General features: G+C 38.6%; 1 protein-coding gene across 1 annotated transcript in view; it reads left to right on the forward strand.

Annotated features, from left to right (window-relative positions):
• Nucleotides 1-21,325, forward strand: part of LOC102137288 (histone-arginine methyltransferase CARM1-like) — a 278,594-nt gene that overhangs the window by 193,354 nt on the left and 63,915 nt on the right.

The raw sequence follows: 21,325 nt of genomic DNA on the forward strand, positions 1-21,325 counted from the left end.
GACAGGTTTCTGTGTTTCAGGGAGCTTTTTAAGATTTCAGGTTCTGATTGGAGAAGAGGGAGAAGATTTGTTTTAAATGTAGTGCTCTATTATCATTATGAAATGTGAACAAATATTATAAAATAAGTCAAAGTCAAGAGTCAGGTAATAATGGTTTTCAGTAATATTTGGATGTAATAATAACCCAATCAAACTGCAGAATTGGATATGTGTGCACCCGTGTGAACAGGGTAATGCGCTTGTCATTCATACCTGGAGGAGGCCTGAATTTTAATGAGGGGTAGGATGACAGATAGAGAGAAAAGCTTGGCTGCTGCTTCAGATGAGCATCATGAAACCCTCTTCCAGTCCGGACAACTGGTACCTCTGAGTGATAGTTGGTTTTGGCGTAAGTGAGCAAAGAGGAACCCAGAGACAAGTAAACAACTCTGGCATGTTTGGAGGGAAAGATTGTCAGAGTCTAATGGCTTGGTATGTTGTATTTTCTTTTCTTTTTCCAGCAAGTCCTGAAGAAAATATTTTCAGTCATTTTTTTCTTTACCAATTCTTAAATGTCATTTTTATTGAATATTAACTACACACCAAATAATATTTGTGGATATATATATATATATATATATATATATATATATAGTGTAAAGAATAACAATACAATGAATGTGTGCCTACTTCCCCTTTTAAGAAATAGACCATTAGCATTTTCTTTAAAGGCCCATGTACCTTGTCCTGATCACATTCCTTTTTTTGAGAAGGAGTCTTGCTCTGTCGCCCAGGCTGGAGCACAGTGACGCGATCTTGGCTCACTGCAAGCTCCGCCTCCCGGGTTCACGCCATTCTCCTGCCTCAGCCTCCCAAGTAGCTGGGACTACAGGTGCCCACCACCATGCCCAGCTAATTTTTTGTATTTTTTTTAGTAGAGACGGGATTTCACCGTGTCAGCCAGGATGGTCTTGATCTCCTGACCTCGTGATCTGCCCTCCTTGGCCTCCCAAAGTGCTGGGATTATAGGCGTGAGCCACCACGCCCAGCCCACATTACTTTTTTGTCCTGAACAGAGGTAGTCACTATTGTGAATTTTTGTTTATCATTCTCTTATTCTTTATACTTTTACCACATATATTTCTATTCCTAAAAACATATCACTTATGGACTTTCCATGAATGGGCTCATAAGTATGCATTCTCCTGCAATTTGCTTTTTTTCACCCAACATCATGTTCCTGAGGGCCATCTTTGTTGATGCATACAGCTGTTGTTTATACATTTTCAGTGCTGTAGAGTGTCTTATGATATGATATGCCTCAAGTTACTGGTCTTGTTGGCAGACTTTGGATGGCTTCCATTATGAAAGTATTATTATGAATAGTTTTGCACACGGTCTCCACTGCGTCTTTGCTGAAGTTTCTCAGGCATACACGGGAGTGGAAATGTTGAGTCATAGGGTGTGCATACCTTCGACTTTGCTATGTAATGCCAAATTGTTTTCCAAAGTGGCTGTGCCCATTTTTATTCCCTCCAGCAGTATATGCGTGCCATTGTTCTATGTCTTTGTCAGCGCTTTGGTATTGTTAGACTTTGAAATTTTTGCCAAATTAGTGGTTATGACAGGATCTTTGTGGTTTTAATTTGTTTTTTTCCACTTACTGATGACTTTGAACATATTTGCAAGTATTTTGGCCATTTGTGCTTTCTCTTCAGTAAAACGCCTATTCAGGTTTTTGACAATTTTTCTTTTGAATTGTCTAATTCTAATTTATTTGTAGGAAGGAATTTTATTTTCTAGATATTAATCCTATATCAGTAATGTATGTAACAAATATCTTCTCCCCTTTTGTACCTTACATTTTCTCTTTCCTAATGGCCCTAGTCAGCTTTAGATACAGAGGTCTAAAAAAGAATAGAGAAAAGGAGGATAAAAATATGTAGAGAGAACTCCATAGATAAAAATGCCTCTGCTTAGATATTAGTAGATTTTAAAATGAATTCTCAAGGTGAGGGGTTGAATTTAGAACTTTATTTTAGGTGCTGCTTATTCATTTATTCATGTCTTTACTCAATTGCACTCTACAATTCCGTTGTTGGGCAATACAGGAGAAACAGTAACAATCAAGGTCTCTTCCTATATTCAAAGAGCTTTGATTTTTCATAAGGTATTGATCTTGTTGTATCTTATACAAGAGACCAAAAAATAAAATAAAAGAGTGGCATAAATAATTTGGGAGTTTTCTTTTCTTCATATAGTTTGTTTTTTTCATATATTTTAAAGTGGTTTGAGATACTTTAGCTACTTTTAAAACCTTAAACATCTAATGTCCTTGGACATAGTACTTTAAGGAAAAAGAGGAAGAAATTAGCTAGAGATATTCTCACCTTCCTGAGCCATAATCCTGTCTCCAGCCATAGCAAGTGCAAGTACACTGTGATTGTGCCTGTGAATAGCCACTGTACTCCAACCTCGGCAACATAGCAAATCCCTATCTCTAATAAGTAAATAAAATAAGCAAATAAGTAAATAAAAAGAGCTCAAAGACTACTCAAATTCCCTTTCCCTAGATTCACCTATTGTTTACATTTCACCCTGTTTGCTTTATCATTTGTTCTAGCTTGCCTTCCCACCACATGCAAACATACATTAATATTAATATGTATACACATATGTATATGAACACACATATGTATATGATCACACACATTTATGAATATATAGACACATTTATATAAACATGAATGTATATATGAAAAACACACATGTATATGAACACTATGAGTGTACATGTATGTATATGAACACACATGTAAGTATATGAACACATATACATGTATGTATATGAACACATACATCTATGTCCAGAGATATAGAGACACATACTTTTTCTATGGGTCAGTTATATATATCATAGCCATAACCCTTTATCATTAAGCATTTCAGTGTGTATTTCCCCAAAACAAGACTTTTATATAACCAAAAGAGAACTTGATTTAAAGCTGAAGAATAAGCTATATGATGACTTTCTCATTCAGTCTTTCATTGTTGGTGGTAACAGGTGTTTGCATTGGTCCCAGCATGAGCAGGGAGACTGTCACCATGGTGCTGAGGTGAGAGGAGTCTATACTTCACTGCCTCTTCCCTTCCCTTGCATAGTATTTCTAGGAAGGCTTGATTTTTGGGGTGGTGGCAGCGGGGGGACTGGGTCTTGCTCTTTCACCCAGGCTGGAGTGCAGTGCTACGGTCTCGGCTCACTGCACACTCTGCCTCCCAGGTTCGAGCGATTCTCCTGCCTCAGTGTCTTGGAGGCTTGATTTTGAAAACATTAGAACCAAAATTCTAAGGAATTCCAAAGCACCATAGTTTATCTTTGGTTTTAGCTGCTGTAGAGGATTTGTGTGTTACAGGAATCTTTCTTTTCTATGTACAACTGGGGCAGGTTGGGGACAGGAGTGGCTTTCCAAATGCTGTCAGGGACTGCTGGGAGCCCTTGAAATCCTTGCTGGCAAGTCTGTTTTGCTCCTGAGGCTTCCCCTGCATGTGGTCCTAAGAACAGGCTGGTTAAAAATGTATTCAGCACCAAGGATGGTTAGAATCTTCTCAAAGTGTGGATTTAACAACAGACTGGTCCCTCCTGAAATCCATGGCCTCTACTCTGCCCATAGCTCCTGCGTGGGTGTCATGAGATGCTCCCCAGGGACCAAGGCCCTTTCACCCTGTGGAGGATGATCTGTACCAGCACGTGGTTTTTGCTTCTCACACCAACACTCATCTGTACAGTTTGTGGGTGGCAAAATGCGACTGTGAACAGCACGGAAAAGAATTTTACTCTAAGAATAGGCTGAACTAGCAGCTCCGCACACAGTGCATGGTGCTCCTTTCGACCTTTTCATTACTTGGTAATTGAACCAGCAGACATTTAATTCTTTTCTCTGGAGTCTTCATTAAATTTCTCGGCAAAGATAAAATTGCAACAAGAAAGAAAAATGTACAAATTTAACAACCATCTCCTGTCCCTGGATTCTTCTTCACACGCCAGGCTTCTAGGCTTTAAGTAAACAGAATACTTTCAAATTGCATTGAATTCAATTTCAGTTTCACTTAGTAGAACAGCCTGATTTTGTAAGGGTTGGTCCTTGGTAGGCAGGCTGATGGCAATGACTTCTTATCTGTATGGCATGCATGTACATGTTTTTGCAGGAGTGGTCACAAGCTTGGCAAGGTGTGGCTACATGCTCTCACTGTGGGTCCCATGTGACATTTCTGGGTCAGTAATAAGATATCATTCCTGTTTAAGGAACAGGGCAGGACGAAAGATCTCCCATGAGTCTCCAAGCTGTGAACCTTCCCACCTCAAGCTGGAAGCTATCTCTTGCTCTTTTTTACCTTTTCGTATATACGAAACATAAAGCAAAGTCCCCGAGATTATATAGACCAAATGGAAAAGAAGTAAGCATTCATGAAATCTATACAAGTATAAAATCGAGAAAAGGGAATTCCTTAATTTCAATTTATACACAGATAGATGTTATATCTCTCTAACTAAATGAGAAACTCCTTAAAGGGTCACCAGAATAAAAGACAATTAAAGTGAGTGATTATGACTAGATTTCTGTGCTATAATCAACTTAAACATACAACAAAGTTCTCTGGCACTCAGATTTAACAATGTTCAGAGTCATTATTGGGCCACTTTATAATTAGACATCACTAGTACACAGTTCCTAGATATGCCTCATCAGAATGATTTTTAAGGGTCAGACCAAGTGTTTTCCACTTGGAGTGGTGGAAGTAAAGGCATATGGAACTGGAACTGTTGTGACATGCCCTCTGTAGAGCAGCTCATCATCTTGGGCTGCTCTGTGCAATATGGTAGCCATCACACACATGTGGCTATTTAAATATAAATTAATTAATAAAATTTAAATTCCTGGCTGGGTGTAGTGGCTCACACCTGTAATCCCAGCACTTTGGGAGCCTAAGGTGGGTGGATCACTTGAGGTCAGGCATTTGAGACCAGCTTGGCCAACATGGCAAAACCTTGTCTTTACTACAAATACAAAAAATCAGGCAGATTGCCTGAGGTCAGGAGGTCAAGACCAGTCTGGTCAACATGGTAAAACCCTGTCTCTACTAAAAATACAAAAAATTAGCTGGACATGGTGGCATGTGCTTGTAATCCCAGCTACTCGGGAGGTTGAGGCAGGGGAATTGCTTGAACCAGGGAGGTGGAGGTTGCAGTGAGCTGAGATCGTGCCACTGCACTCCAGCCTGGGCACAGAGCGAGACTCCACCTCAAATAAAAAAAAAAAAAAAGAAAAAAGAAAGAAAGAAAAGAAAAGAAATTAGTCACGTATGGTGGCAAGCACTTGTAGTCCCAGCTACTCGGGAGACTGAGGCATGAGAATTACTTGAACCCACGAGGCAGGGGTTGCAGTGAGCCAAGATCACGCCACTGCCCTTTAGTCTGAGCAACAAAGTGAGACTAAAATAAAATAAAAATAAAAGTAAAAAATTAAACTCCTTAGTCACCATAGCATTTCTAGTGCTCAATAGCCACAAGTAGCTATTGGTTATTGCATTGGACAGGAAAGACGTAGAATACATTCCCATCGGCACAGAAAGTTCTACTGGAGAGCAATGACAGAGACCACAAATAGCCAAAGTTCACCTTTCTGGCATGTTATGGCCAGAATGATGGCTGTGTTCACTGCCAGGAATTGGTAGCTGTGGCCAGATTGGTCTGGCTTGACTTTAGGTGAGACAGGCCTCCATCAATCCTCCTTGCTGTGGACACTGTTTGTCCTCTTATTTATACGAAAGATCTGTCATAGAGCAGCTTCTCTAGGAAACATCCTCTTATGTGGAGGTTTGTAAGCAGGAAGTATATTGGGAAAGCTCTCAGGAGCCTCACTTCTGGGGAAGTGAAGGAAGCAGGACAGATTGGCTGAGGGGGGAGTTAAGCTGCAATATAGTCATACTAAAGGACTCAGCCAATCGCACAGGGAGTTCTTGAGCTGGGGTGGCCCTTCAGAGTTGAACCACCTTGAGGCGGGGAACTTTATATTCCACATTTTTTTATGCACACACACTGAGGAAGAAGTGTGACCTTGGGTAAGATGGCTTTCCTGGGCAGCACTTAGAATATGACTCACCTGAGAGCCATCATCTGCCAGTATTCCCAGAAGTTGGGGGAATGGGTACCTTGGTCCAGAAGCAAGGATTGGTCTGGTATGTCACAGCATGTACTTCAAGATCCAGGATTCTGACTTTGGGCTACCAAAAGGAAGCTGATGTAGAGTAAAGAAAAGATGACAGTAAATCAAAGGAAGATAGAGTGAGGGAGCAAGCAGGATAATACCAAAAGCTTAGGAAAAGCCACAAGGCAATATGGTATGAGTCCTTTAGTTGTAAGCAAAAGTTTTCTAGAAATTGAATACATCACCTGATCTGATGTAGTCTATATTATTCTAAGACCTGGGAGGACATAGAGCACATAACTTAAAATCCAGTTGGTTTTCAAACAAATAAAATTCCTGGCACACAGTGAATGCCAAGTGCCCATGAATGGCAGAGATGAAACATGCCATGTCTACACAAGGAACCATTCCCATGAGCTGGGGTGGTTAGGGAAGCCTTCAGAAAAGATATGTGACTTCAATTGGATCCTGAAGGATGAGAAGAACTTAAATGGTCCTCTTTTCATTTTTCATGTCTTACTGCTAGCAATGAGATTTTTGAAAACACATGGGGTCCCCCATCTTAAATGTGTTGATAATGTCTTCATAAATGCTTTGAAGGCCAATTATTGGAAAGGTACTTCTCATTTTCAATCTTGAACACTAGAAAAAGCATATACTTTGAAGTTTTTCTGTATGAATTTATCCTGATTTCAACTCTTTGAGCTAGGGTTTTTCTCCAATTTCTTAAGTGTCTCCAATTGCTAACTTCTCCTTCCTCCTCACTCTCCCACAGACACCAAATGCCTGAGTCACAAGATTCCATCCAGCCTGTCAACACTTTTTATTTTTGCACTGACAATGAAGTTAAAAGGTGGCAATAAGGAATCTGTTAAGGAAACAATAATAAGCATTTGGCAGAGCTGAAGTTTTTGAGTTTTGAAAGCATTTCCACATCTATAAACTCATAGATCTTCAGGAAGAGTCTTTGTGGTGCTTGGAGCAAACAATACCATCCCCACATTACACAGTTAAGAAAGAACCTCAGAGAAGGTAGTCATGAAGGTGGGACATGACTTGTGAAAACAATTCCTTGCTGCTTCCTTCTAGAATGTCCAGGTAAGCAGGAACTGGTTGTTCCCTTGAAAGTGAAGAAGTGAATGTGTTTGACTAGCACCTACCCGCGTAGATAGTTCATTCAGGAAGGAAGAGAAAAACCATTCACTTACCAAGCAACCTGTTATGAAGCACTTAAACACGGAGACAGTTCTGCCATCCAAAGAGGAACCCTGCTCCATTGGCAAATTCAGCAAGTAATACATTTAGAGGAGGAGTTTAAAGTAGTCCATGTGGAATGTCCCACTGTTTGCCACAAAGCCTCATCGAAGAAATAAAGAGCCTTCTCATAGCTAGATTGGTGATTGATGAGGACAAAAGACAACTTGGGAGAGAGTATCCATGTGTCTTCATCTCGCTTGACATTCACATCCCTGTAGGGTAGATCCTAAATACCTTTGCAAGGATTCAAATTGAGGGTGGGTTCTGGAATCAGACAGTGTAACGTTGTATCCCTGCCCCTATGACCTAATGGCTGTGTGACCTTGACAAATGTATTACGTTTCCTATTGCTGCTGTAAAAAATTAATGCAAACAGTAGCTAAACAAAAAATACAGTTGTATTATCTTACAACTCTGGAGGTCAGAAGTCAGAAATGGGTCTCATGGGGCTAAAATGAAGGTGTTGCAGAAATCTGTTCTTCCTGGACACTCTAGAGGAGAATCAGCTTCTTGCCTTTTCCAGCCTTTAGAGGTTGCCCACGTTACTTGGATTGTGGCTACATCACTCTGACTTCTGCTTCCATTATCATATCTCCTTCTCTGATTCTGACCCTCCTGCCTTCCTCTTATAAGGACTCTGGTGACCATTTTGGACACTTCTAGATAATCTAAGATAATCTCCCCATTTCGCCATTTTTAATATCTCCAAAATCCCTTTGATATGTAATATGACACATTAACAGTTTTCAGGAATCAGGATGTGGACATCTTTGGGAAGCCGTTATTTTGCCTACCACACAAGTTACTTGACCTTTCCCGACCTCATTTTTTTAACCTATAAAATTATAGATAACAATAGTCCCTCATAAAGATATTATAAGGATTGAATAAGAAAACCAATGTAAATTAGCACAGTGCCTGCCATTCTCTAGCTACTGCTATTATTGTCATCATGGTTATCGTTGACATTATTATGGGGCCTCATTTCATCCATATCTCTGTATAAACTAACCAAACAAATATCATGGAAGGGGGATCATTAGGCAACAGTGGGGAGGACAGGGCCAGGCAGAGCACATTTTTTCAAAAGCATGTTGTTTCAATTGCATGTTGAAATGTCCTTTGTCACTGCTTTTTAAAACCCAAACATTACAGATGCCGAGGATGTACTTGTTTCCCAACTCTTCTCAAAGGATCTAAAGACTTGGCAGGGCAGTGTCTTGAGCAGCTCTCTGGTATCTGATTCTCAGGAGAAATTCACAGTTGTTCCTAAGTTTTTTCCCCACTTGCTTCTTTCCTTGCTTACCCCAGTCTACTCAGTTCTCCTTGAATGGTCTCAGTATTGGCAACTGTTCAGAAGGAATACAGCTCTTTAGCATTGGGGAGCAAAACAATGGCTCTCAAAGAGGTGCATTAGAATCCCCTGAAGGGCTTTTAAAACACAGATTGCTGGGGCCCATCTCCAGAGTGTCTGATTCAGTAAGTATGGGGAGTCGCTTGAAAATCTGCATGTCTAATAATGATGCTTCTGGCATCACACTTTGAGAACCAGTAGGATTATATAACATCGAAACTGAAACAACCCCTAAAAATGATTTACCACAGTGCTATTGAAAGATGCACCAAGAAGTTCCTTCTGGGACTAAGTTAGAAGGGTAAGGGAGCTTGAACTTCAACAGCAAGCCTACCTCCCCAAAAACCTCTACCATGAGAACAACACCCCTTCTATCAGTTTTACTTATTGGGCTTCTGGATTAACTTTTGCTTGCAGAAGGAGATCAAGAAAAACTTTGGAAGCTGAGATCCAATTTCCTTAATTAACAGAGGGAGCCTAGAGAAGTTAAGTAGTTTGTCCAAATCCCCAGTTGCTTTTCCTTTTGCTATGGTATCAGTGCCCACAATATTCACTATTGAAACTTTATCTCCATTGTGATGGTATTAAGAGGTGGGGAAGACCTTTTAGGAAGTGATTAAGTCATGAGGGTTCTGCCTTTATGAATGTATTTGTACCCTAGAAAAGAGCTGGGGATAACTAGTTTAGGGTGTTCCCTTTTGCCCTTTCATTTCTTTGATGCATGAGGACACTGTTCATCCCCTTTTGACCTTATCCATCCCTTCCACCATATGAGGACACCTAGACAGATCTATCTTTGTAAAACGGACCTTCACCAGACACCAAACCTGCAGCACCTGAATCTTGGGCTACCCAGACTCCAGAACTGGGAGCAATACGTTTCTTTATACTCAGTTTCGGGTATTTTGTATGAGCAGCACAAACAGACTAAGAGACCTCTGCCATGAGAAATTGTTCTTGTTTCCAACATTGACATGTCTGTCATTTCAGTATTTAAACCACAATTCAAGCAACTTTCTTAGCTCACTTTGCAGCTTCTGAAATCTACTTTTCTAAGCCAAAGTCTTTCTCTCAGCCACCTACCTTCCTCTTTTAGTTTTCTGCTTACCCATCTGCTCCTAGAAGCCACTATTGTGCATTGCTGTCATGGGCCCCTATTTAAGGACCCATTTGATTCTGGGCATTACAGGAGAGAAGCAGCATGTTTAGAGAAAATGCTTGTTGATCTAAAGCATTTTTCTACTGCAGCAGCCACACATTCTAGGGGGACTGTAATTAGGCTGCATGTTTTCTTGGCAAGAAAAGAAGGAACATTGGGACGGACTATAATTTAAGTACACTAAATAATTGATATGGCTTCAGTGACTGGAGGAATTCCAGGGTCCTCGGTCTCATGCCAATTTAGATAAAACAACATGAATACACATGGAGTGGCTTTAAGGAGCAGAAAGTTTATTAGGCAAGAAGAAGGAAGGACGAAGAAAACAGCTCCCCTGTACAGAGACAGAGGGAGGGGAGACTCAAATGAAGAGAAATCTCCTGTGCGATGGAAAGTGATTGCTTATATTGGGATGCTGTAGGAGGCGGTGTTTGGTTTGCATAGGGCCCAGGGGATTGGTTTTGATGAGGTGTGTCATTTAGGTAGCCCGGGAAAAACCGGGCCCTCCTACCTTACCCCTTTAGTATGCAAATATGGGTCGCCATGATGTTCTGAACACATGGTGTTACTTGGAGGCAGCCGTGACTCTTGGCACACCTGGTGACAAGAAGAAGGAGGCAGGAATTGCCATATTGGGTGGACCGTTTCTAATGGCCAGCATTTGCATATCAAATCTTGCCGACCTGACCCTTCAAGCCATTTTCTGTTAGAAAATAAATGGTTCGGGGGTTGCTGTTATTAAAAGAAAAAGCCTTTCCAAGAACTCCTTTTGCCCTTTCTCTCTGCCTAAAAATTATTTCCTAATAATTTCTGTATTATAATGAAACTAAAAAGCATTCAGATGGTTGATTACTAATCATTGCTAACAATGTATTGGAACTCCTTTAACCCTAGCAGGGAATTGGCCTCACGTCCCCCTAACTTTTCCTTTTCCAGCTGGGTACCTCAAGAGTTTTATCCTATATGTACAAGGTGCTGCAAGAGAGAGAAAATCAGGATCAGTGAGTTTGGGTGTGTGAGACTTTTCAAGACTAGATCAACATCTGAAAAAGCAAAATCAGTCAAATCAACAGGTTGGCGCCTGCACAATGCCAAGTAATCTCTTTGACTCCGTATTTTCCATGGAATTGATGAACCCTGTTTTGCTCTGGGCTGATGGTTTTGCCATCATGTAGCCACAGATTGGTGTCCAGTCTTGCTCTTTTATCTACTGTAGCTGAGAAAATGATAACTGGTTTTGCCACCTGGGTTACTTTTTAATGATCTGAAAGACCACAAGGAGCCAGCATTTCTTTTGTGCAGTTCCTCATTCAGCAACCTAATAGCTATCTGAAAAGCGCTTTCTTGAAAAGAAAAGCTCTCCTCTCAGGCAGAAGCAATAATACCGCATGATTCTCTGATTAAACTATCACACTGCGCATATTACGGGACATCTGACCTGCTTGAAACTGACTCACTGCTGAGGTTTCTTGGTATTTGCACTGTTGTTTTTCTGCCAACAAGCCGTGAAATGACGGATGAGTGTCCCTAAACTTTAGTGTGAACGGCAAGTAAAGTGCCCAAGAAACTGCTGGGGCCCAGCTGCCTTCTGGGCAATGCTGGAAGGGGAAATGTGTTTTTCTTTAGGGGCACCCTCTGTGCAAATGAACTTCAATCACAGGTGAAACCAAAGCTGTCACTACAGGTACAACACTGGAGCGAAAACACGCTGCATAGTCTCCTCACTACCCCAGTGGATAGGCAGCCTCTGCTAGCACCTACCAAAGTTAGAAGTAAAAGCAAGAAAATCATTCTTTCTCCTCCTTAAACTCCTTAAAAATACAACATTTTAAACTCTAAAACCTTCATGCTGTAGTATCTGAAAAAACAAATTTGTAAGTACTGTGGTAGCTAGCACTTAAGGCAGTGACCTGGCCATTACTGTGTATATCTCCAAGGGTTTGGCTGGGTATCATGACCAGTGAACATTTGGGGCGATCCTGCCAATATATACGTAGTGATTTAATTTGGAAGCTATACGTGTATTACTGTATTCACACTTTATGTATGTTAGAAACATTCTCCAAAGTTAAAATGATGAGATGTCGCTGTATACCCATGAATAGCTAAAATTTAAAAGAATGACAATAAGCAAGTAGACAAGGATGTGGGGCCAGTGGAAGCCTCATATATTGCTGGTAGAAATAGAAAATGACACACTTTCAAAAATAACTGGGCAGTTTCTCACACAATTAAACATCCACTCCCCTATGACCCAGCAATCCTATTCTTTTGTGTTTCCCTAAGAGAAATGAAAATTTATGTCCACACAAAGATTTGTACTTGAAAACCTGGAAACAACCCAAATGCCTATTAACAAATGAAAGAATAAACCAATTGTGGTGAATCTAAACAATGGACTATTGTTAAGCCACAAAAGTGAACTATCTATGCACATAACAATATAGACGAATCTTAAAAACATTATGCCAATCGAAAGACGCGTATACTGTATGAATCATTCGTATGAAATTCTAAAACAGGGAAAACTAATCTACAGTGACAGAAAGCAGATCAGTGGTGGCTGAGGGATGGTGGATGTTAAAGGGGGGTAGGATGAACTGTGAACTGTGAAGAGGCATGTAGGAAGTTTGATGGGGATGGGTATTTTCTATATCTTGATTGTGGTGGTGGTTACATGGATATATATATATTTATTAAAACATATCAAACTATACATTTAAAATTAGTGTTTCATTATATGTAAATCATACCTCAAAAACAAAAGTAAACTTCTGGTCAACATGTACTTCTAGTCATCCATGTTGTAGCCTGTGTGAGTATTAGTGCGATAGTATAAAAAATAAGAGGGAGAAAATATAAGAATGAAATAAACAATATTTTAAAAATCTGTAGATTTCACTAATGGCACACAAAAACCTATCGTATTGTGTAATTTAACATATTGATTGACTGTTTGGTGATATTGTGATTTAAAGATCTGTTTGCATGTTAAGTTTATTTTGATATTTGGTTATAAGGGCTGTTGCAGCTGTTAAAAAACAAACATCAGATATACAAATTCAAATGGAAGAAAAGTAAAATGGTTTGAGCTAAGTAAATAATATTCACTTTTCAACCCATTCACCATTATGCGAAGCATGTGAAATTCATTTAATGCATTTCTCTTTGTCCTGATGTCAATCAGAAGCTCTCTTACAAATGAATCAGGATGTGTGGCATTTTTACATTTTAAGAAACAGATTTAAAATTATTTAAATTATTCTTTTGAAAGATTGTTTTTAAGTTTTAAAATTATATTGCCAAGTTTTTAAAATTTGCAGATATAAGGTTTTTATATCATTTTTAGCGATAAAACCATATAACAATGAAATGTTCCAGTGAGCCACTTTCAAAATGTTCTTTCCATAGTGTGAGTTTCTTTTGAAAAATAGTTCTTCTTGCATTCATTACTAAAAAATCATCATTTCAGAATGGCAAAATAAGTTTATTTTTTCAAAAATCCTTCCTGGATGGGATAATTTTGACAGCTACTTGTCATTACAGAAAGTTTCAACTCTTGTCTTTAACAAGAAAATTCCATGATTGATTTGTAAGTGGAGCAACTCTCCTAAATACTTTGCTCTTAAACAACCATACCAGTAAAGGCCCATTCCTGAAAAGATTTTCAAGGACATCTGTGTGTTATTCCAAAGTACTATAAACAGTCTACTATCTCTGAAAGGTCATTTTTTCAACATTCTTGTTGTGATAAAGCACACACACCAAAACATTTGCCATCTTAACCATTTTTAAGTGTACAGTTCACTGATAATAACTACATTCATATTGTTGTGCAGCCATCACCACCATCCATCCACAGAACTTTTTTCATCTCACAAAATGAAACCTCTATGTCCATTAAACAGTAAGTCACTATTCCTCCTCCTCTCAGCTCCCAGTAACCACTGTTGCTATAATTTTGACTACTGTAGGTACTTCGTATATGTGGTATCATACAGTATTTTTCTTTTTGTGATTAATTTATTTCACTTAGAATAATGTTCTCAAAGTTCATCCATGTTGTAGGATGTGTCAGAATTTCCTTGCTTTTTAAGGCTATATAATTTTTCATTTTATGTGTATGCCATGTTTTACCTATTCATGCATCTACTGATGAACACTTAAATTGTGTCTGAGTCCATTTTATGCTGCTGAGGTACTTTCTGCTCAACATACTGAGATTAGGTAATTTATAAAGGACAAATTTATTTCTCACAGGTCTGGAGCCTGGGAAGTCCAAGATAAAGGTGCCAGTATGTTTAGTTGTCTGGTGAAGGCTACACCTCTGGAGGGGAGAAACACTGTGTCCTCATATGGTGGAAGGCAGGTGGAAGGACAAATGAGCTGAATACTGCGTGAAATGTCATTTATAAAGGCCTTAATCCCATTCACAGGGAAAGGTCCTCATGGCCTAATCACCTTGTAAAGGGCCTGCCTGTTAATACCATCCCAACTGAATTATAGAGGGCACACATTCAAGTCATAGCAGGTTGTTTCACTGTTTCACCTATATGAGTAATAATCCTGTGAACATGGGAGTACAAATATATCTTCAAGATTCTGCTTTCAGTTCTTTTGGGTATATACTCAGATATGAAATTGCTGGATCATATGGTAATTCTACATTTAATTTTTTGAGGAACTGCCATATTGCTTTCAACAACAGCTGTATCATTCCCACCAACAGTACACAAGGGTTCCAGTTTTCCCACATCTGCACCAACACTTGTTATTTTCTTTTTTATATATATCCATTCTAATTGTGGTTTTGATTTGAATTTCTCTAATGACTAGTGATGTTGAGCATCTTTTTATATGCTTAGTGGGCATTCATATATCTTCTTGGGAGAAATGTCTATTCAAGTCCCTTGCCTTTGCTGAATATGTCCATTAGTTTTAACAGGTTTTTGCAGAATACTTAAGATTTCTACATATAAAGTCATATTTTCTGTTAACAGAGATCATTTTACTTTTTCATTTCCAATTTGGATGTCTTTTGTTTCTTTTTATTGCCAAATTACTTGTTAGGACTTCTAGTCCTATATTGGATAGAAGTGATGAAAATGGGCATCCTTGCTCTCTTCCTTGTCTTAGAAGAAAACCTTTCAGTCTTTCACCATTGAGTATGATGTTTGCTATGGGATGTTGTTATATGGCTTCCATTATGCTGAGGCACTTTCCTTCTATTCCTGTTTCTTGAGTATTTTTATCATAAAAGAGTGTTGAATTTTGTCAAATATTGTTTCTGCATTATTTGAGATGATCACTTGTGTTTTCTCCCTTTTATTCTGTTATAATAATATGGTGAATGATTATACATTGATCAGTTTTCATATGTTGAACCATCCTTCCGTTCAAGGAATAAATCTCACTCGGTTGTGGTGAATCGCACTTTTAATATGCTGGTGAATTTTGTTTGCTAGCATTTTGTGTTGTTGTATCAGACCAGGATCGATGTTCATGATACTGGTCTACAGTTTTATTTTCTTGTAGTTTCTTTGTCAGGCTTTGACATTCAGATAATAGTAGCTTCATAAACTGTGTTATGAAGTGCTTCCTCCTCTTCAATGTTTTGGAAAACTTTGAGAAAGATTGCTGTTAGTTCACCAGTGAAGCCATCTGGACCAGGGCATATTTTCGTTCAATGATTTTTTTATTGCTAGTTCAATCTCCTAACTAGTTACAGGTCTACTCAGATTTTCTATTCCTTCATGATTCTGTCTTTGTAGGTTTTATGTTTGTAGGAATTTGTCTATTTCATCTAGGTTATCCAATTTGTTGCCATATGATTGCTTGTAGTACTCTCTTATAATACTTTATATTTCTGTAAATTCAGTAGTAATATACCAATTTCATTTCTGATTATAATAATTTGAGGTTTCTTCTTTTCTTTTTCTTAGTCAGTGTGATGGTTATTATTGAGTGTCAACTTGATTGGATTGAAGGAGGCAAAGTATTGTTCCTGGGTGTGTCTGTAAGGGTGTTGCCAACAGAGATTAACATTTGAGTCAGTGTGCTGGGAAAGGCAGACTCACCCTCAAATTTAGGTGGGCACCATCTAATCAGCCGCCAGCATCGCTAGAATAAAGTAGGCAGAAGAAGTTGGAAAGAGCAGACTTCCTGAGTCTTCTGGCCTTCATCTGTCTGCCATGCTGGATGCTTCCTGCCCTTGAACATTGGACTCCAAGTTCTTCAGCTTTTGGACTCTTAGACTTACACCAATGGTTTGCCAGGGGCCTCAGGCCTTTTGCCACTGAAGGCTGTACTGTTGGCATCCATACTTTTGAGATTTGGAGACTCAGACTGGCTTCCTTGACAGCCTATTGTGGGACTTCACCTTGTGATTATGTGAGTCAATATTCCTTAATAAACTCCCCATCATATATTTATCTATCCTATTAGTCCTCTCCCTAATAGGATAGATGCTATTGCTCTCCAGACTGGGTGACAGAGTGAGACCCTGTCTTAAAAATAATTCTCTCTTTGTCTTTGATTTTCCACAGCTACATTATAATGTGTCTCAGTGTGGGTCTCTTTGAGTTCATCTTATTTGGAGAAGAACCCTGACTAATACAGTCAGTCTAGATAAGTTTGTCAATTTCGTTGATCTTTTTAAAGAACTAAAGTTTTTATTTTGTTGATTGTCCTCTATTGTTTTTCTATTATCTATTTCATTCATCTCTGCTATAATCTTTATTGTTATTTTATTTTTATTTTTTGCTAGCTTTAAGGCTAGTCCTTCTTATTCTAGTTCCTTATCATTAAGGTAGGTTGTTGATTTGAGATTTTGATTGTTTTTTAATGTAAGAATATACAGCTATAAATTTTCCTGTATTGGTTTCACTGTATTTCATACGTTTTGGGATGTTTTCATTTTCTTTCATCTCTGAGTGCTTTCTGCTTTTCCTTCTGATTTTTTTTAAATCCATTGGTTGTTTAAGATGCTGTTCTTCAATTTGTTCAAATTTCTGATTTTCTCGTTTTCCTTTGATTATTGATTTCTAACTTCATATCATTGTGGTTGGAGAAGCTTTGTATAATATCTCGATTTTTAAATGTTTAAGACATAATTTGTGACATAACATCTGGTGTATACTGGAGAATGTCTCATCTGCACTAAAGAATAATATGCATTCTGTTGGTGGGTAGAATGTTCTGTGTATGTATGTTAGATCTAGTTGGATTATTGTGTTGTTTAAATCCTTTGTTTCCAGCTTTGACTCCACTCCTTTTAATTCACTGATGTCACTAAATTATATCCTTGTTATATTAATTTGCTTGATTATGACAATAACTTACAGTGTTTATACAGATTAAGCCATCATGTTGTATACATTAAATATCTGCAATTTTTATTTGTCAGTCATACCTCAATAAAGCTGAAGGGGACGATTACATCCCCTTTCCATTTAATGTAATTGTAATGATTATGATTACATTATTGTGTATCCAAAAACATAAAATAGGCCAGGCATGGTGGCTCATGCCTATAACCCAGCACTTTGGGAGGCCAACATTGGCAGATTGCTTGAGCTCAGGAGTTCAAGGCCAGGCTGACCAATGTGGTGAAACCCCGTCTCTACTAAAAATACAAAAATTAGCCAGGCACAATGGCAGGCACCTGTAATCCCAGCTTCTTGGGAGGCTGAGGAGGAGAATCACTTGAGCCTGGGATGTGGAGGCTGCAGTGAACCAAGATCATGCCACTGCACTCCAGGCTGGGTGATAGAGCAAGACTCCATCTTAAAAAACAACAACAAAAAAACATAAACTAGAAATGTTTTAAAAAGTTAATTATCCTCTTAAATCATGTAGAAAATGAAAAGTAGAGTTACAAACCATTGTTAAAACAATGCTAGCTTTTATGTGCCCCTGTCTAATATCTTATCTTTTTTTTTTTTATTTTAAAGATGGAGTCTCACTCTGTAGCCCAGGCTGGATTGGTATAGTGGCACAATCTCCACTCACTGCAAGCTCCACCTCTTGGGTTCACGCCATTCTCCTGCCTCAGCCTCGCAAGTAGCTGGGACTACAGGCACCCACCACCACGCCCAGCTAATTGTTTCTATTTTTTAGTAGAGATGGGGTTTCACCATGTTAGCCAGGATGGTCTTGATCTCTTGACCTCGTGATCTGCCCGCCTTGGCCTCCCGAAGTGCTGGGACTACAGGTGTGAGCCACTGCACCCAGCCATACCTTTTCATTTTAACCTGCAAGACCCCCTTTGGATTTCTTGTAGGACATGTCTAGGGGTAACGAATTCCCTCAGCTTTTGTTTATCTAAGAATGTCTTAATTTCTTCCTGATACTTGAAGGACAGATGTTCTGGGTATAAAATTCTTGGTTGACAGTTTTTTTTAAATTTTTTTTTAGCACATTAAATATATCCACCAATGGCTTCTGGCCTGTAAAGTTTCTGATGAGAAATCTACTTGTAATTATATCGAGGATCTATTGTGTGTAATGAGTCACTTCTCTCTTGCTGCTTTCTTTTCTTTTTGTTTGTTTATTTGTTTATTTGTTTGAGACAGAGTCTTGCTCTGTCACCCAGGCTAGAGTGCAGTGGTGCCATCTTGGCTCACTGCAACCTCTACCTCCCGAGTTGAAGTGAATCTTCTGCCTCAGCCTCCCAAGACTGGGATTACAGGCATGCACCCCCATGCTTGGCTAATTTTTGTATGTTTAGTAAAGATGGATTTTCACCATGTTGGCCAGGCTGGTTTCAAACTCCTGGCCTCAAGTGATCCACCCACGTTGGCCTCCCAAAGTGCTGGGATTACAGGTATGAGCCACCATGCCTGTACCCTCTTGCTGCTTTCAAGACTTTCTCTTGGAGACTGGGTGCAGTGGCTTACATCTGTAATACCAGCACTTTGGGAAGCTGAGGTGACTGGATCACCTGAGGCTGGGAGTTCAAAACCAGCCTAAGCAACATAGTAAGACCTGGTCTCTACAAAAAATACAATAACTAGGCATATGTGGTGGCATATGCCTGTAGTCTCAGCTACTTGAAAGGCTGAGGTGGGAGGATTGACTGAGCCTGGGAGTTCAAGGCTACAGTTAGCCATGATCGTGCCATTGCCCTCCAGCCTGGGTGACAGAGTGAGACCCTGTCTTTAAAAAAAATCTCTCTTTGTCTTTGATTTTCCACAGTTTGATTGTAATGTGTCTCAGTGTGGGTCTCATTGAGTTCATCTTATTTGGAGTTTGTTGAGCTTCTTGGATATTTATATTCATATCTTTCATCAAATTTGGGAAGTTTTCTATGATTTTTTTTCTGATAATCTCTCCATCCGTTTCTGTTTCTCTTTCTGAACTCCATCAGTGCACCTGTCGGTCTGCTTGAGGGTGCTCTATAGGTCCCTTAGGCTTTATTTTTGTTCAATCTTTTTCCATTTTGTTCTTTAAACTTGATAATTTCAATTGTCCTATCTTCAAGTTTGCTGATTCTTTCTTCTGCTTGCTTCAGTCTGCTTTGAATCCCTCTAATAAATTTTTTATTTCAGTTGTTGTGCTGTTGAGTTCTAATTTTTTTTTTTTTTGGTTTCTTCTTGGTTTCCCTATCGTTTTACTGATATCTCAGTTTTGTTCATACATTTTTTTTTTTTTACTTTCTCCATTTCTTCTTTAGTTTTTTGAGCATCTTTAAGACACCTTTAAGACAATTTCTGTCCCCAAGAAACTGAACATTTGAATGTATTAGTATGGTAGTAGGAAACCAGATTCTTCTCTTTCCCCAGGGTTTGCTGTTTTTAAAATTTGTGTTTTTTATTATTTTAATCTGTCTCCATACCACGAATCAGCCTGAAGTATACACTTTCACTGGGCATGTGCAGTAACTTACTAATTTCCCTTATGTATGCAGATGCTTTTGAATGCCCTAGTCTTTAATGTCTGACTCCCAAAAGGGGAAAATAGAAAAATTATGGAAATCATGGTACCAACTTTTGAAATCTCCTGCAAGTTTTGGAGAGAGAAGCTTATGAAAATTGGAGGGAAAGGACCACAATGACTTCCTGCCTCTGTGTCTGCACCTCCATAACCAGAAGCAAAAATCAATGAACAGAACACAGAACCCTGATATTTGGAGGACAGAGTTTCTATTGTTCACCCTTGCTCCCACAGGCTGCATAAGATCTTCTTCAGTAACACTTGCACAGCTGCCTGCTACTAGGCTGGAGGTAGGGAATGGGTAGCTGTTGCTGAGCTAAAAGTTGCAACTGACCAAAATTAACCACAATTTACCATCTAAGCCTTGTCCTGGAAATTGCAAGGCTTCAATTTACACCAGAATTTCAATATAGTTACATAAAGCAGATTTTGCCTGTGCAATTGTTGTCTAGGTAGGGACATTGGATTCATGGTGCTTCCTACTTCTTCATCTTTCAAAAATTCTCTTGAATATAAAACTAACCACACCACACAGTCCCCTATGGACTTGTAACCTTAACTTCTTGTCTCTAGTAACATGATGCTGTGAATAAATATCACATGTAGAGCTATCTCTACAACTTTCTCTTTGTCTGAGATTTTCAAAATTTCCATCAAAGTCATTGCTCTATCAGTAGTTATGGTTATACAGTTTTCCCATGAAACACTGAGTTTATTAAAGATCATGAGATCTTCTTCCAGAACTCCTTCATTTAGTTGATTCCCAAAAAAGTGGTTGATCTGATATTTGTTATTGAAACGCATTTTTCTTAAGAAGATCTATACTCAATACAAATATATATAGTAAACCACTCATATAACATATTTCTGAATTTTTCTAAAATCATCAATAATGTTTTCTCTGCATCATCAATAATATTTGCTGACAAATGAATTTATTCTGTTTTTTGCCACATTGATTCCGTGTATTATTTTAGCCATTTTTACCACTACAGGGAAAACAAGTATTTCTCATTGATATTTGGCTTGTTATCTTTTTTTATTACATAAGGAACATCATAACTGGCTTATAAAGTTTGGGGAAATTTTATGAAGAACTGAACTGAGTAATACAAAACTTTCAACATTGCTTTAAAATCGTAAAAGTTTGTCTTCATATCTCAGAAGATAAGTTGTTTAAATGTCTTACAAATTCTGATGATTTTTAGTGGCACAATACATACCCTTATGGTAAGATTTGTTGTTAATGATATTTAGTGTAAATATATATTTCAAATAAGTTTTTTGTAATGTTGAATATTTTCAACTGTATTCTTGTGACAGATATCCATGACATGATCTTTTTATCAAAATGGGCCTAAGGGCCAATAATGAAAAGGTCCAACTCTGCCATTTTCTTATTGTTGCTTACTTTTGTATTATGACTATATAGTATGT

This window comes from Macaca fascicularis, chromosome 15 (assembly GCF_037993035.2).
Source record: "Macaca fascicularis isolate 582-1 chromosome 15, T2T-MFA8v1.1".
Taxonomy (NCBI): Eukaryota; Metazoa; Chordata; class Mammalia; order Primates; family Cercopithecidae; genus Macaca; species Macaca fascicularis.